We start from the raw sequence: 12,169 nt of genomic DNA, 5'->3' as shown, positions 1-12,169 counted from the left end.
TTTATACCTGATACGTTTGTTTTACAATGCCGACTCTCGCACCCAAAGCGATAATCTTACGCCTAGACCAACGCTGCGTGACTGACCGTCGAAAGTCTGTTGTCTGGTTGAGCTAGGAAGTGTAGTCAGTGCTTGCATGACAAAACTCAAGGCACAGAATGATAAAACTCTTTAAAGAGTTGAAACATGAAACATATTTAAAGGCTCCAAATAGTAAAAACTGGTTTAACTGTTTTTAAGCTTCAAATTTTAAGCTAAAGGGTAGAATTGTAGTAATGTGTCATTGCATCCACATGGAAAGCTGTTCACGTTTTGCCCTTTAATCGCTTCCTCCTTTCATTTCCATTTGCACACTGTGATAAGAACAAGGGCTTGTCTGGGATTTGAACCCGGGACCTCTCGCACCCTAAGCGAGAATCATACCCCTAGACCAACGAGCCAGCTGGGACAGGGCACAAGGTTGACTGGTTGCACTGGCAAGTGTATTTATGACAAAACAAAACTCAATGCAGAGCTTCATTAAAGCATTTTGAACACTTTAAGCATGAGGTGTCATTAAGGGCTTGATGTTGTAAGAACTTATTTTGCTTTGTCAAATGAAAAGACTTTTGACAGGAGCTGTGTTCAAGACTTTATGCTTCGCGCCGTTTACCTTATGTATCATGTTTATCAGCCCAAACTGTACAATACAAACGTTGTGACGCTGTGTTTAATCGGTTAGTTATACAAAAGATTTTGCAACATTTACGTTGCCAACTTCTAAGAAAGTATAACAATGTGTCATTTTGGTTTGATTATTCTGATCAGATTTTAACGGGACAACTGATAAGTTATTTTTATAGAACAGCAAAGGAGCACGTGGTTAAAGGAGGGCTCGTCCGGGATTTGAACCCGGGACCTCTCGCACCCAAAGCGAAAATCATACCCCTAGACCAACGAGCCATCTGAGAAGTTGTCAATGTGTTATTTTGATGTGCGTGACTGACCGTCAAAACTCTGTTGTCTGCCTGAGCTGGGAAGTGTATTCGGTGCTTTCATGAGAAAACTCAAAGCACAGAATGGTTAAAACTTAAAAAAAATATTTCAAGGCTCCAAATAGTACAAACTGGTTTTAATTAGTCAACTGTCAAGACGCATTTGAAAGCTTTGCGCTGTTTTAATAAAGTGCCTTTGTGGCCCCATGTAATTAGGCAGGCATAAAAGTTTTTAATTACTCATTTGGAAATCGTTACACAACACCCTGTCTATAAATCTGTACTTTAACATTTCTGTTGTGGAGATGCGTCTAGCGTTAACTTGTTTTCAAACATCTGGCAATCCCAAACGTGCACGTTTCCTAATAGACGCCGGGAAAAATCACCCAAGAACGACTGATTTCTGACAGACAATAAGGCATTAAGACATTTTTTTTTCGTATCCTAATAAATATTAGACGCTATAAATGAAGCTGTCTGTTTTTTGTTGTTGTTTGTTTTGTATTTAATGCTTTGCGTTGTAACATTATCTCAGACTTAACGTCCATTAAATTTACCCGAATATATCCGTATCCGAAACATATTCAAAGGCAACATTTTTTCCAAAAAAAAAAAAAAAACTGTTTTGCTGTTTACGTCGTGTAATACATTTATCTACCAAAACTGCACAATCCGAACGTTGTGACGCTGTGTATAAAAGGTACGTTACACAAGAGAATGATACCTTTGATAGCCTTTGTTATTTATTTATTTATTACACCTGATACGTTCGTTTTACAACGCCGACTCTCGCACCCAAAGCGAGAATCTTACGCCTAGACCAACGCTGCGTGACTGACCGTCGAAAGTCTGTTGTCTGGTTGAGCTAGGAAGTGTAGTCAGTGCTTGCATGACAAAACTCAAGGCACAGAATGATAAAACTCTTTAAAGAGTTGAAACATGAAACATATTTAAAGGCTCATATAAGTAGAATTAAAAGTTAATGCGTGCTTTTTCAATCAAAATCAAAAAAGGTCTTAAGCAAAGCGATCTGACTGAAAATAGAGTGTGAACGCCATTGTTACACTTACAGGCTGACCTTATTTATGATGCTGCGTTTCAGTGAGCAACGACGTAACGAGTTTCATATTACCTGTTGCCTTTTTTATTAATTTTTTATACCTGATACGTTTGTTTTACAATGCCGACTCTCGCACCCAAAGCGATAATCTTACGCCTAGACCAACGCTGCGTGACTGACCGTCGAAAGTCTGTTGTCTGGTTGAGCTAGGAAGTGTAGTCAGTGCTTGCATGACAAAACTCAAGGCACAGAATGATAAAACTCTTTAAAGAGTTGAAACATGAAACATATTTAAAGGCTCCAAATAGTAAAAACTGGTTTAACTGTTTTTAAGCTTCAAATTTTAAGCTAAAGGGTAGAATTGTAGTAATGTGTCATTGCATCCACATGGAAAGCTGTTCACGTTTTGCCCTTTAATCGCTTCCTCCTTTCATTTCCATTTGCACACTGTGATAAGAACAAGGGCTTGTCTGGGATTTGAACCCGGGACCTCTCGCACCCTAAGCGAGAATCATACCCCTAGACCAACGAGCCAGCTGGGACAGGGCACAAGGTTGACTGGTTGCACTGGCAAGTGTATTTATGACAAAACAAAACTCAATGCAGAGCTTCATTAAAGCATTTTGAACACTTTAAGCATGAGGTGTCATTAAGGGCTTGATGTTGTAAGAACTTATTTTGCTTTGTCAAATGAAAAGACTTTTGACAGGAGCTGTGTTCAAGACTTTATGCTTCGCGCCGTTTACCTTATGTATCATGTTTATCAGCCCAAACTGTACAATACAAACGTTGTGACGCTGTGTTTAATCGGTTAGTTATACAAAAGATTTTGCAACATTTACGTTGCCAACTTCTAAGAAAGTATAACAATGTGTCATTTTGGTTTGATTATTCTGATCAGATTTTAACGGGACAACTGATAAGTTATTTTTATAGAACAGCAAAGGAGCACGTGGTTAAAGGAGGGCTCGTCCGGGATTTGAACCCGGGACCTCTCGCACCCAAAGCGAAAATCATACCCCTAGACCAACGAGCCATCTGAGAAGTTGTCAATGTGTTATTTTGATGTGCGTGACTGACCGTCAAAACTCTGTTGTCTGCCTGAGCTGGGAAGTGTATTCGGTGCTTTCATGAGAAAACTCAAAGCACAGAATGGTTAAAACTTAAAAAAAATATTTCAAGGCTCCAAATAGTACAAACTGGTTTTAATTAGTCAACTGTCAAGACGCATTTGAAAGCTTTGCGCTGTTTTAATAAAGTGCCTTTGTGGCCCCATGTAATTAGGCAGGCATAAAAGTTTTTAATTACTCATTTGGAAATCGTTACACAACACCCTGTCTATAAATCTGTACTTTAACATTTCTGTTGTGGAGATGCGTCTAGCGTTAACTTGTTTTCAAACATCTGGCAATCCCAAACGTGCACGTTTCCTAATAGACGCCGGGAAAAATCACCCAAGAACGACTGATTTCTGACAGACAATAAGGCATTAAGACATTTTTTTTTCGTATCCTAATAAATATTAGACGCTATAAATGAAGCTGTCTGTTTTTTGTTGTTGTTTGTTTTGTATTTAATGCTTTGCGTTGTAACATTATCTCAGACTTAACGTCCATTAAATTTACCCGAATATATCCGTATCCGAAACATATTCAAAGGCAACATTTTTTCCAAAAAAAAAAAAAAAACTGTTTTGCTGTTTACGTCGTGTAATACATTTATCTACCAAAACTGCACAATCCGAACGTTGTGACGCTGTGTATAAAAGGTACGTTACACAAGAGAATGATACCTTTGATAGCCTTTGTTATTTATTTATTTATTACACCTGATACGTTCGTTTTACAACGCCGACTCTCGCACCCAAAGCGAGAATCATACGCCTAGACCAACGCTGCGTGACTGACCGTAAAAACTCTGTTGTCTGTTTGAGCTAGGAAATGTATTCAGTGCTTGCATGGAAATAATCAAGGCACAGAATGATTAAAACTCGTTAAAGAGTTGAAACATGAAATATATTTAAAGGCTCATATAAGTAGAATTAAAAGTTAATGCGTGCTTTTTCAATCAAAATCAAAAAAGGTCTTTAAGCAAAGCGATCTGACTGAAAATAGAGTGTGAACGCCATTGTTACACTTACAGGCTGACCTTATTTATGATGCTGCGTTTCAGTGAGCAACGACGTAACGAGTTTCATATTACCTGTTGCCTTTTTTATTCATTTTTTATACCTGATACGTTTGTTTTACAATGCCGACTCTCGCACCCAAAGCGAGAATCTTACGCCTAGACCAACGCTGCGTGACTGACCGTCGAAAGTCTGTTGTCTGGTTGAGCTAGGAAGTGTAGTCAGTGCTTGCATGACAAAACTCAAGGCACAGAATGATAAAACTCTTTAAAGAGTTGAAACATGAAACATATTTAAAGGCTCATATAAGTAGAATTAAAAGTTAATGCGTGCTTTTTCAATCAAAATCAAAAAAGGTCTTAAGCAAAGCGATCTGACTGAAAATAGAGTGTGAACGCCATTGTTACACTTACAGGCTGACCTTATTTATGATGCTGCGTTTCAGTGAGCAACGACGTAACGAGTTTCATATTACCTGTTGCCTTTTTTATTAATTTTTTATACCTGATACGTTTGTTTTACAATGCCGACTCTCGCACCCAAAGCGAGAATCTTACGCCTAGACCAACGCTGCGTGACTGACCGTCGAAAGTCTGTTGTCTGGTTGAGCTAGGAAGTGTAGTCAGTGCTTGCATGACAAAACTCAAGGCACAGAATGATAAAACTCTTTAAAGAGTTGAAACATGAAACATATTTAAAGGCTCCAAATAGTAAAAACTGGTTTAACTGTTTTTAAGCTTCAAATTTTAAGCTAAAGGGTAGAATTGTAGTAATGTGTCATTGCATCCACATGGAAAGCTGTTCACGTTTTGCCCTTTAATCGCTTCCTCCTTTCATTTCCATTTGCACACTGTGATAAGAACAAGGGCTTGTCTGGGATTTGAACCCGGGACCTCTCGCACCCTAAGCGAGAATCATACCCCTAGACCAACGAGCCAGCCGGGACAGGGCACAAGGTTGACTGGTTGCACTGGCAAGTGTATTTATGACAAAACAAAACTCAATGCAGAGCTTCATTAAAGCATTTTGAACACTTTAAGCATGAGGTGTCATTAAGGGCTTGATGTTGTAAGAACTTATTTTGCTTTGTCAAATGAAAAGACTTTTGACAGGAGCTGTGTTCAAGACTTTATGCTTCGCGCCGTTTACCTTATGTATCATGTTTATCAGCCCAAACTGTACAATACAAACGTTGTGACGCTGTGTTTAATCGGTTAGTTATACAAAAGATTTTGCAACATTTACGTTGCCAACTTCTAAGAAAGTATAACAATGTGTCATTTTGGTTTGATTATTCTGATCAGATTTTAACGGGACAACTGATAAGTTATTTTTATAGAACAGCAAAGGAGCACGTGGTTAAAGGAGGGCTCGTCCGGGATTTGAACCCGGGACCTCTCGCACCCAAAGCGAAAATCATACCCCTAGGCCAACGAGCCATCTAAGAAGTTGTCAATGTGTTATTTTGATGTGCGTGACTGACCGTCAAAACTCTGTTGTCTGCCTGAGCTGGGAAGTGTATTCGGTGCTTTCATGAGAAAACTCAAAGCACAGAATGGTTAAAACTTAAAAAAAATATTTCAAGGCTCCAAATAGTACAAACTGGTTTTAATTAGTCAACTGTCAAGACGCATTTGAAAGCTTTGCGCTGTTTTAATAAAGTGCCTTTGTGGCCCCATGTAATTAGGCAGGCATAAAAGTTTTTAATTACTCATTTGGAAATCGTTACACAACACCCTGTCTATAAATCTGTACTTTAACATTTCTGTTGTGGAGATGCGTCTAGCGTTAACTTGTTTTCAAACATCTGGCAATCCCAAACGTGCACGTTTCCTAATAGACGCCGGGAAAAATCACCCAAGAACGACTGATTTCAGACAGACAATCAGGCATCAAGACATTTTTTTTTCGTATCCTAATAAATATTAGACGCTATAAATGAAGCTGTCTGTTTGTTGTTGTTGTTTGTTTTGTATTTAATGCTTTGCGTTGTAACATTATCTCAGACTTAACGTCCATTAAATTTACCCGAATATATCCGTATCCGAAACATATTCAAAGGCAACATTTTTTCCAAAAAAAATAAATAAACTGTTTGGCTGTTTACGTCGTGTAATACATTTATCTACCAAAACTGCACAATCCGAACGTTGTGACGCTGTGTATAAAAGGTACGTTACACAAGAGAATGATACCTTTGATAGCCTTTGTTATTTATTTATTTATTACACCTGATACGTTCGTTTTACAACGCCGACTCTCGCACCCAAAGCGAGAATCATACGCCTAGACCAACGCTGCGTGACTGACCGTAAAAACTCTGTTGTCTGTTTGAGCTAGGAAATGTATTCAGTGCTTGCATGGAAATAATCAAGGCACAGAATGATTAAAACTCGTTAAAGAGTTGAAACATGAAATATATTTAAAGGCTCATATAAGTAGAATTAAAAGTTAATGCGTGCTTTTTCAATCAAAATCAAAAAAGGTCTTTAAGCAAAGCGATCTGACTGAAAATAGAGTGTGAACGCCATTGTTACACTTACAGGCTGACCTTATTTATGATGCTGCGTTTCAGTGAGCAACGACGTAACGAGTTTCATATTACCTGTTGCCTTTTTTATTCATTTTTTATACCTGATACGTTTGTTTTACAATGCTGACTCTCGCACCCAAAGCGAGAATCTTACGCCTAGACCAACGCTGCGTGACTGACCGTCGAAAGTCTGTTGTCTGGTTGAGCTAGGAAGTGTAGTCAGTGCTTGCATGACAAAACTCAAGGCACAGAATGATAAAACTCTTTAAAGAGTTGAAACATGAAACATATTTAAAGGCTCATATAAGTAGAATTAAAAGTTAATGCGTGCTTTTTCAATCAAAATCAAAAAAGGTCTTAAGCAAAGCGATCTGACTGAAAATAGAGTGTGAACGCCATTGTTACACTTACAGGCTGACCTTATTTATGATGCTGCGTTTCAGTGAGCAACGACGTAACGAGTTTCATATTACCTGTTGCCTTTTTTATTAATTTTTTATACCTGATACGTTTGTTTTACAATGCCGACTCTCGCACCCAAAGCGAGAATCTTACGCCTAGACCAACGCTGCGTGACTGACCGTCGAAAGTCTGTTGTCTGGTTGAGCTAGGAAGTGTAGTCAGTGCTTGCATGACAAAACTCAAGGCACAGAATGATAAAACTCTTTAAAGAGTTGAAACAGGAAACATATTTAAAGGCTCCAAATAGTAAAAACTGGTTTAACTGTTTTTAAGCTTCAAATTTTAAGCTAAAGGGTAGAATTGTAGTAATGTGTCATTGCATCCACATGGAAAGCTGTTCACGTTTTGCCCTTTAATCGCTTCCTCCTTTCATTTCCATTTGCACACTGTGATAAGAACAAGGGCTTGTCTGGGATTTGAACCCAGGACCTCTCGCACCCTAAGCGAGAATCATACCCCTAGACCAACGAGCCAGCCGGGACAGGGCACAAGGTTGACTGGTTGCACTGGCAAGTGTATTTATGACAAAACAAAACTCAATGCAGAGCTTCATTAAAGCATTTTGAACACTTTAAGCATGAGGTGTCATTAAGGGCTTGATGTTGTAAGAACTTATTTTGCTTTGTCAAATGAAAAGACTTTTGACAGGAGCTGTGTTCAAGACTTTATGCTTCGCGCCGTTTACCTTATGTATCATGTTTATCAGCCCAAACTGTACAATACAAACGTTGTGACGCTGTGTTTAATCGGTTAGTTATACAAAAGATTTTGCAACATTTACGTTGCCAACTTCTAAGAAAGTATAACAATGTGTCATTTTGGTTTGATTATTCTGATCAGATTTTAACGGGACAACTGATAAGTTATTTTTATAGAACAGCAAAGGAGCACGTGGTTAAAGGAGGGCTCGTCCGGGATTTGAACCCGGGACCTCTCGCACCCAAAGCGAAAATCATACCCCTAGACCAACGAGCCATCTGAGAAGTTGTCAATGTGTTATTTTGATGTGCGTGACTGACCGTCAAAACTCTGTTGTCTGCCTGAGCTGGGAAGTGTATTCGGTGCTTTCATGAGAAAACTCAAAGCACAGAATGGTTAAAACTTAAAAAAAATATTTCAAGGCTCCAAATAGTACAAACTGGTTTTAATTAGTCAACTGTCAAGACTAGGAAGCATTTGAAAGCTTTGCGCTGTTTTAATAAAGTGCCTTTGTGGACCCATGTAATTAGGCAGGCTTTACATGTTTATCAATTTAATACCACCTTTGTTTTCTAATTGCACACTGTGATTACATTTTGAAGAGACATTTTGATAAGTCAACGTTCTTTAGTGAAAGAGCACGGGATTAAGGAAGGGCTCGACTCGGATTTTATCAGGAAACCCACGCAACCTTAACTTTTGCAGAATAAAAGTTTTTAATTACTCATTTGGAAATCGTTACACAACACCCTGTCTATAAATCTGTACTTTAACATTTCTGTTGTGGAGATGCGTCTAGCGTTAACTTGTTTTCAAACATCTGGCAATCCCAAACGTGCACGTTTCCTAATAGACGCCGGGAAAAATCACCCAAGAACGACTGATTTCTGACAGACAATAAGGCATTAAGACATTTTTTTTTCGTATCCTAATAAATATTAGACGCTATAAATGAAGCTGTCTGTTTTTTGTTGTTGTTTGTTTTGTATTTAATGCTTTGCGTTGTAACATTATCTCAGACTTAACGTCCATTAAATTTACCCGAATATATCCGTATCCGAAACATATTCAAAGGCAACATTTTTTCCAAAAAAAAACAAAAAACTGTTTTGCTGTTTACGTCGTGTAATACATTTATCTACCAAAACTGCACAATCCGAACGTTGTGACGCTGTGTATAAAAGGTACGTTACACAAGAGAATGATACCTTTGATAGCCTTTGTTATTTATTTATTTATTACACCTGATACGTTCGTTTTACAACGCCGACTCTCGCACCCAAAGCGAGAATCATACGCCTAGACCAACGCTGCGTGACTGACCGTAAAAACTCTGTTGTCTGTTTGAGCTAGGAAATGTATTCAGTGCTTGCATGGAAATAATCAAGGCACAGAATGATTAAAACTCGTTAAAGAGTTGAAACATGAAATATATTTAAAGGCTCATATAAGTAGAATTAAAAGTTAATGCGTGCTTTTTCAATCAAAATCAAAAAAGGTCTTTAAGCAAAGCGATCTGACTGAAAATAGAGTGTGAACGCCATTGTTACACTTACAGGCTGACCTTATTTATGATGCTGCGTTTCAGTGAGCAACGACGTAACGAGTTTCATATTACCTGTTGCCTTTTTTATTCATTTTTTATACCTGATACGTTTGTTTTACAATGCCGACTCTCGCACCCAAAGCGAGAATCTTACGCCTAGACCAACGCTGCGTGACTGACCGTCGAAAGTCTGTTGTCTGGTTGAGCTAGGAAGTGTAGTCAGTGCTTGCATGACAAAACTCAAGGCACAGAATGATAAAACTCTTTAAAGAGTTGAAACATGAAACATATTTAAAGGCTCATATAAGTAGAATTAAAAGTTAATGCGTGCTTTTTCAATCAAAATCAAAAAAGGTCTTAAGCAAAGCGATCTGACTGAAAATAGAGTGTGAACGCCATTGTTACACTTACAGGCTGACCTTATTTATGATGCTGCGTTTCAGTGAGCAACGACGTAACGAGTTTCATATTACCTGTTGCCTTTTTTATTCATTTTTTATACCTGATACGTTTGTTTTACAATGCCGACTCTCGCACCCAAAGCGAGAATCTTACGCCTAGACCAACGCTGCGTGACTGACCGTCGAAAGTCTGTTGTCTGGTTGAGCTAGGAAGTGTAGTCAGTGCTTGCATGACAAAACTCAAGGCACAGAATGATAAAACTCTTTAAAGAGTTGAAACATGAAACATATTTAAAGGCTCCAAATAGTAAAAACTGGTTTAACTGTTTTTAAGCTTCAAATTTTAAGCTAAAGGGTAGAATTGTAGTAATGTGTCATTGCATCCACATGGAAAGCTGTTCACGTTTTGCCCTTTAATCGCTTCCTCCTTTCATTTCCATTTGCACACTGTGATAAGAACAAGGGCTCGTCCGGGATTTGAACCCCGGACCTCTCGCACCCTAAGCGAGAATCATACCCCTAGACCAACGAGCCAGCTGGGACAGGGCACAAGGTTGACTGGTTGCACTGGCAAGTGTATTTATGACAAAACAAAACTCAATGCAGAGCTTCATTAAAGCATTTTGAACACTTTAAGCATGAGGTGTCATTAAGGGCTTGATGTTGTAAGAACTTATTTTGCTTTGTCAAATGAAAAGACTTTTGACAGGAGCTGTGTTCAAGACTTTATGCTTCGCGCCGTTTACCTTATGTATCATGTTTATCAGCCCAAACTGTACAATACAAACGTTGTGACGCTGTGTTTAATCGGTTAGTTATACAAAAGATTTTGCAATATTTACGTTGCCAACTTCTAAGAAAGTATAACAATGTGTCATTTTGGTTTGATTATTCTGATCAGATTTTAACGGGACAACTGATAAGTTATTTTTATAGAACAGCAAAGGAGCACTTGGTTAAAGGAGGGCTCGTCCGGGATTTGAACCCGGGACCTCTCGCACCCAAAGCGAAAATCATACCCCTAGACCAACGAGCCACCTGAGAAGTTGTCAATGTGTTATTTTGATGTGCGTGACTGACCGTCAAAACTCTGTTGTCTGCCTGAGCTGGGAAGTGTATTCGGTGCTTTCATGAGAAAACTCAAAGCACAGAATGGTTAAAACTTAAAAAAAATATTTCAAGGCTCCAAATAGTACAAACTGGTTTTATTAGTCAACTGTCAAGTCAACTGTCAACTGTCAAGACTAGGAAGCATTTGAAAGCTTTGCGCTGTTTTAATAAAGTGCCTTTGTGGACCCATGTAATTAGGCAGGCTTTACATGTTTATCAATTTAATACCACCTTTGTTTTCTAATTGCACACTGTGATTACATTTTGAAGAGACATTTTGATAAGTCAACGTTCTTTAGTGAAAGAGCACGGGATTAAGGAAGGGCTCGACTCGGATTTTATCAGGAAACCCACGCAACCTTAACTTTTGCAGAATAAAAGTTTTTAATTACTCATTTGGAAATCGTTACACAACACCCTGTCTATAAATCTGTACTTTAACATTTCTGTTGTGGAGATGCGTCTAGCGTTAACTTGTTTTCAAACATCTGGCAATCCCAAACGTGCACGTTTCCTAATAGACGCCGGGAAAAATCACCCAAGAACGACTGATTTCTGACAGACAATCAGGCATTAAGACATTTTTTTTTCGTATCCTAATAAATATTAGACGCTATAAATGAAGCTGTCTGTTTTTTGTTGTTGTTTTGTATTTAATGCTTTGCGTTGTAACATTATCTCAGACTTAACGTCCATTAAATTTACCCGAATATATCCGTATCCGAAACATATTCAAAGGCAAAATTTTTTCCAAAAAAAATAAATAAACTGTTTTGCTGTTTACGTCGTGTAATACATTTATCTACCAAAACTGCACAATCCGAACGTTGTGACGCTGTGTATAAAAGGTACGTTACACAAGAGAATGATACCTTTGATAGCCTTTGTTATTTATTTATTTATTACACCTGATACGTTCGTTTTACAACGCCGACTCTCGCACCCAAAGCGAGAATCATACGCCTAGACCAACGCTGCGTGACTGACCGTAAAAACTCTGTTGTCTGTTTGAGCTAGGAAATGTATTCAGTGCTTGCATGGAAATAATCAAGGCACACAATGATTAAAACTCGTTAAAGAGTTGAAACATGAAATATATTTAAAGGCTCATATAAGTAGAATTAAAAGTTAATGCGTGCTTTTTCAATCAAAATCAAAAAAGGTCTTAAGCAAAGCGATCTGACTGAAAATAGAGTGTGAACGCCATTGTTACACTTACAGGCTGACCTTATTTATGATGCTGCGTTTCAGTGAGC

The 12,169-nt window shown here is 38.3% G+C and overlaps 7 non-coding genes across 7 annotated transcripts; all 7 read right to left on the bottom strand.

The window, feature by feature from the left end:
* Nucleotides 1-870: 870 nt before the first annotated feature.
* trnap-ugg (transfer RNA proline (anticodon UGG)) lies at nt 871-942 on the bottom strand. The gene has a single exon. It is a non-coding gene; the product is annotated as a tRNA-Pro (tRNA).
* Nucleotides 943-2,998: 2,056 nt separating this feature from the next.
* trnap-ugg (transfer RNA proline (anticodon UGG)) lies at nt 2,999-3,070 on the bottom strand. The gene has a single exon. It is a non-coding gene; the product is annotated as a tRNA-Pro (tRNA).
* A 2,459-nt stretch (nt 3,071-5,529) lies between these two features.
* trnap-ugg (transfer RNA proline (anticodon UGG)) lies at nt 5,530-5,601 on the bottom strand. The gene has a single exon. It is a non-coding gene; the product is annotated as a tRNA-Pro (tRNA).
* Nucleotides 5,602-7,558: 1,957 nt separating this feature from the next.
* On the bottom strand, nt 7,559-7,630 carry trnap-agg (transfer RNA proline (anticodon AGG)). The gene has a single exon. It is a non-coding gene; the product is annotated as a tRNA-Pro (tRNA).
* Nucleotides 7,631-8,060: 430 nt separating this feature from the next.
* trnap-ugg (transfer RNA proline (anticodon UGG)) lies at nt 8,061-8,132 on the bottom strand. The gene has a single exon. It is a non-coding gene; the product is annotated as a tRNA-Pro (tRNA).
* A 2,133-nt stretch (nt 8,133-10,265) lies between these two features.
* trnap-agg (transfer RNA proline (anticodon AGG)) lies at nt 10,266-10,337 on the bottom strand. Its single transcript has one exon. It is a non-coding gene; the product is annotated as a tRNA-Pro (tRNA).
* Nucleotides 10,338-10,767: 430 nt separating this feature from the next.
* On the bottom strand, nt 10,768-10,839 carry trnap-ugg (transfer RNA proline (anticodon UGG)). Its single transcript has one exon. It is a non-coding gene; the product is annotated as a tRNA-Pro (tRNA).
* Between the last annotated feature and the right edge of the window lie 1,330 nt (nt 10,840-12,169).

This window comes from Trichomycterus rosablanca, chromosome 2, assembly GCF_030014385.1.
Source record: "Trichomycterus rosablanca isolate fTriRos1 chromosome 2, fTriRos1.hap1, whole genome shotgun sequence".
Taxonomy (NCBI): Eukaryota; Metazoa; Chordata; class Actinopteri; order Siluriformes; family Trichomycteridae; genus Trichomycterus; species Trichomycterus rosablanca.
Note: the sequence above shows the minus strand (reverse complement) of the source record. Positions and strands in the feature narration are given on the sequence as shown.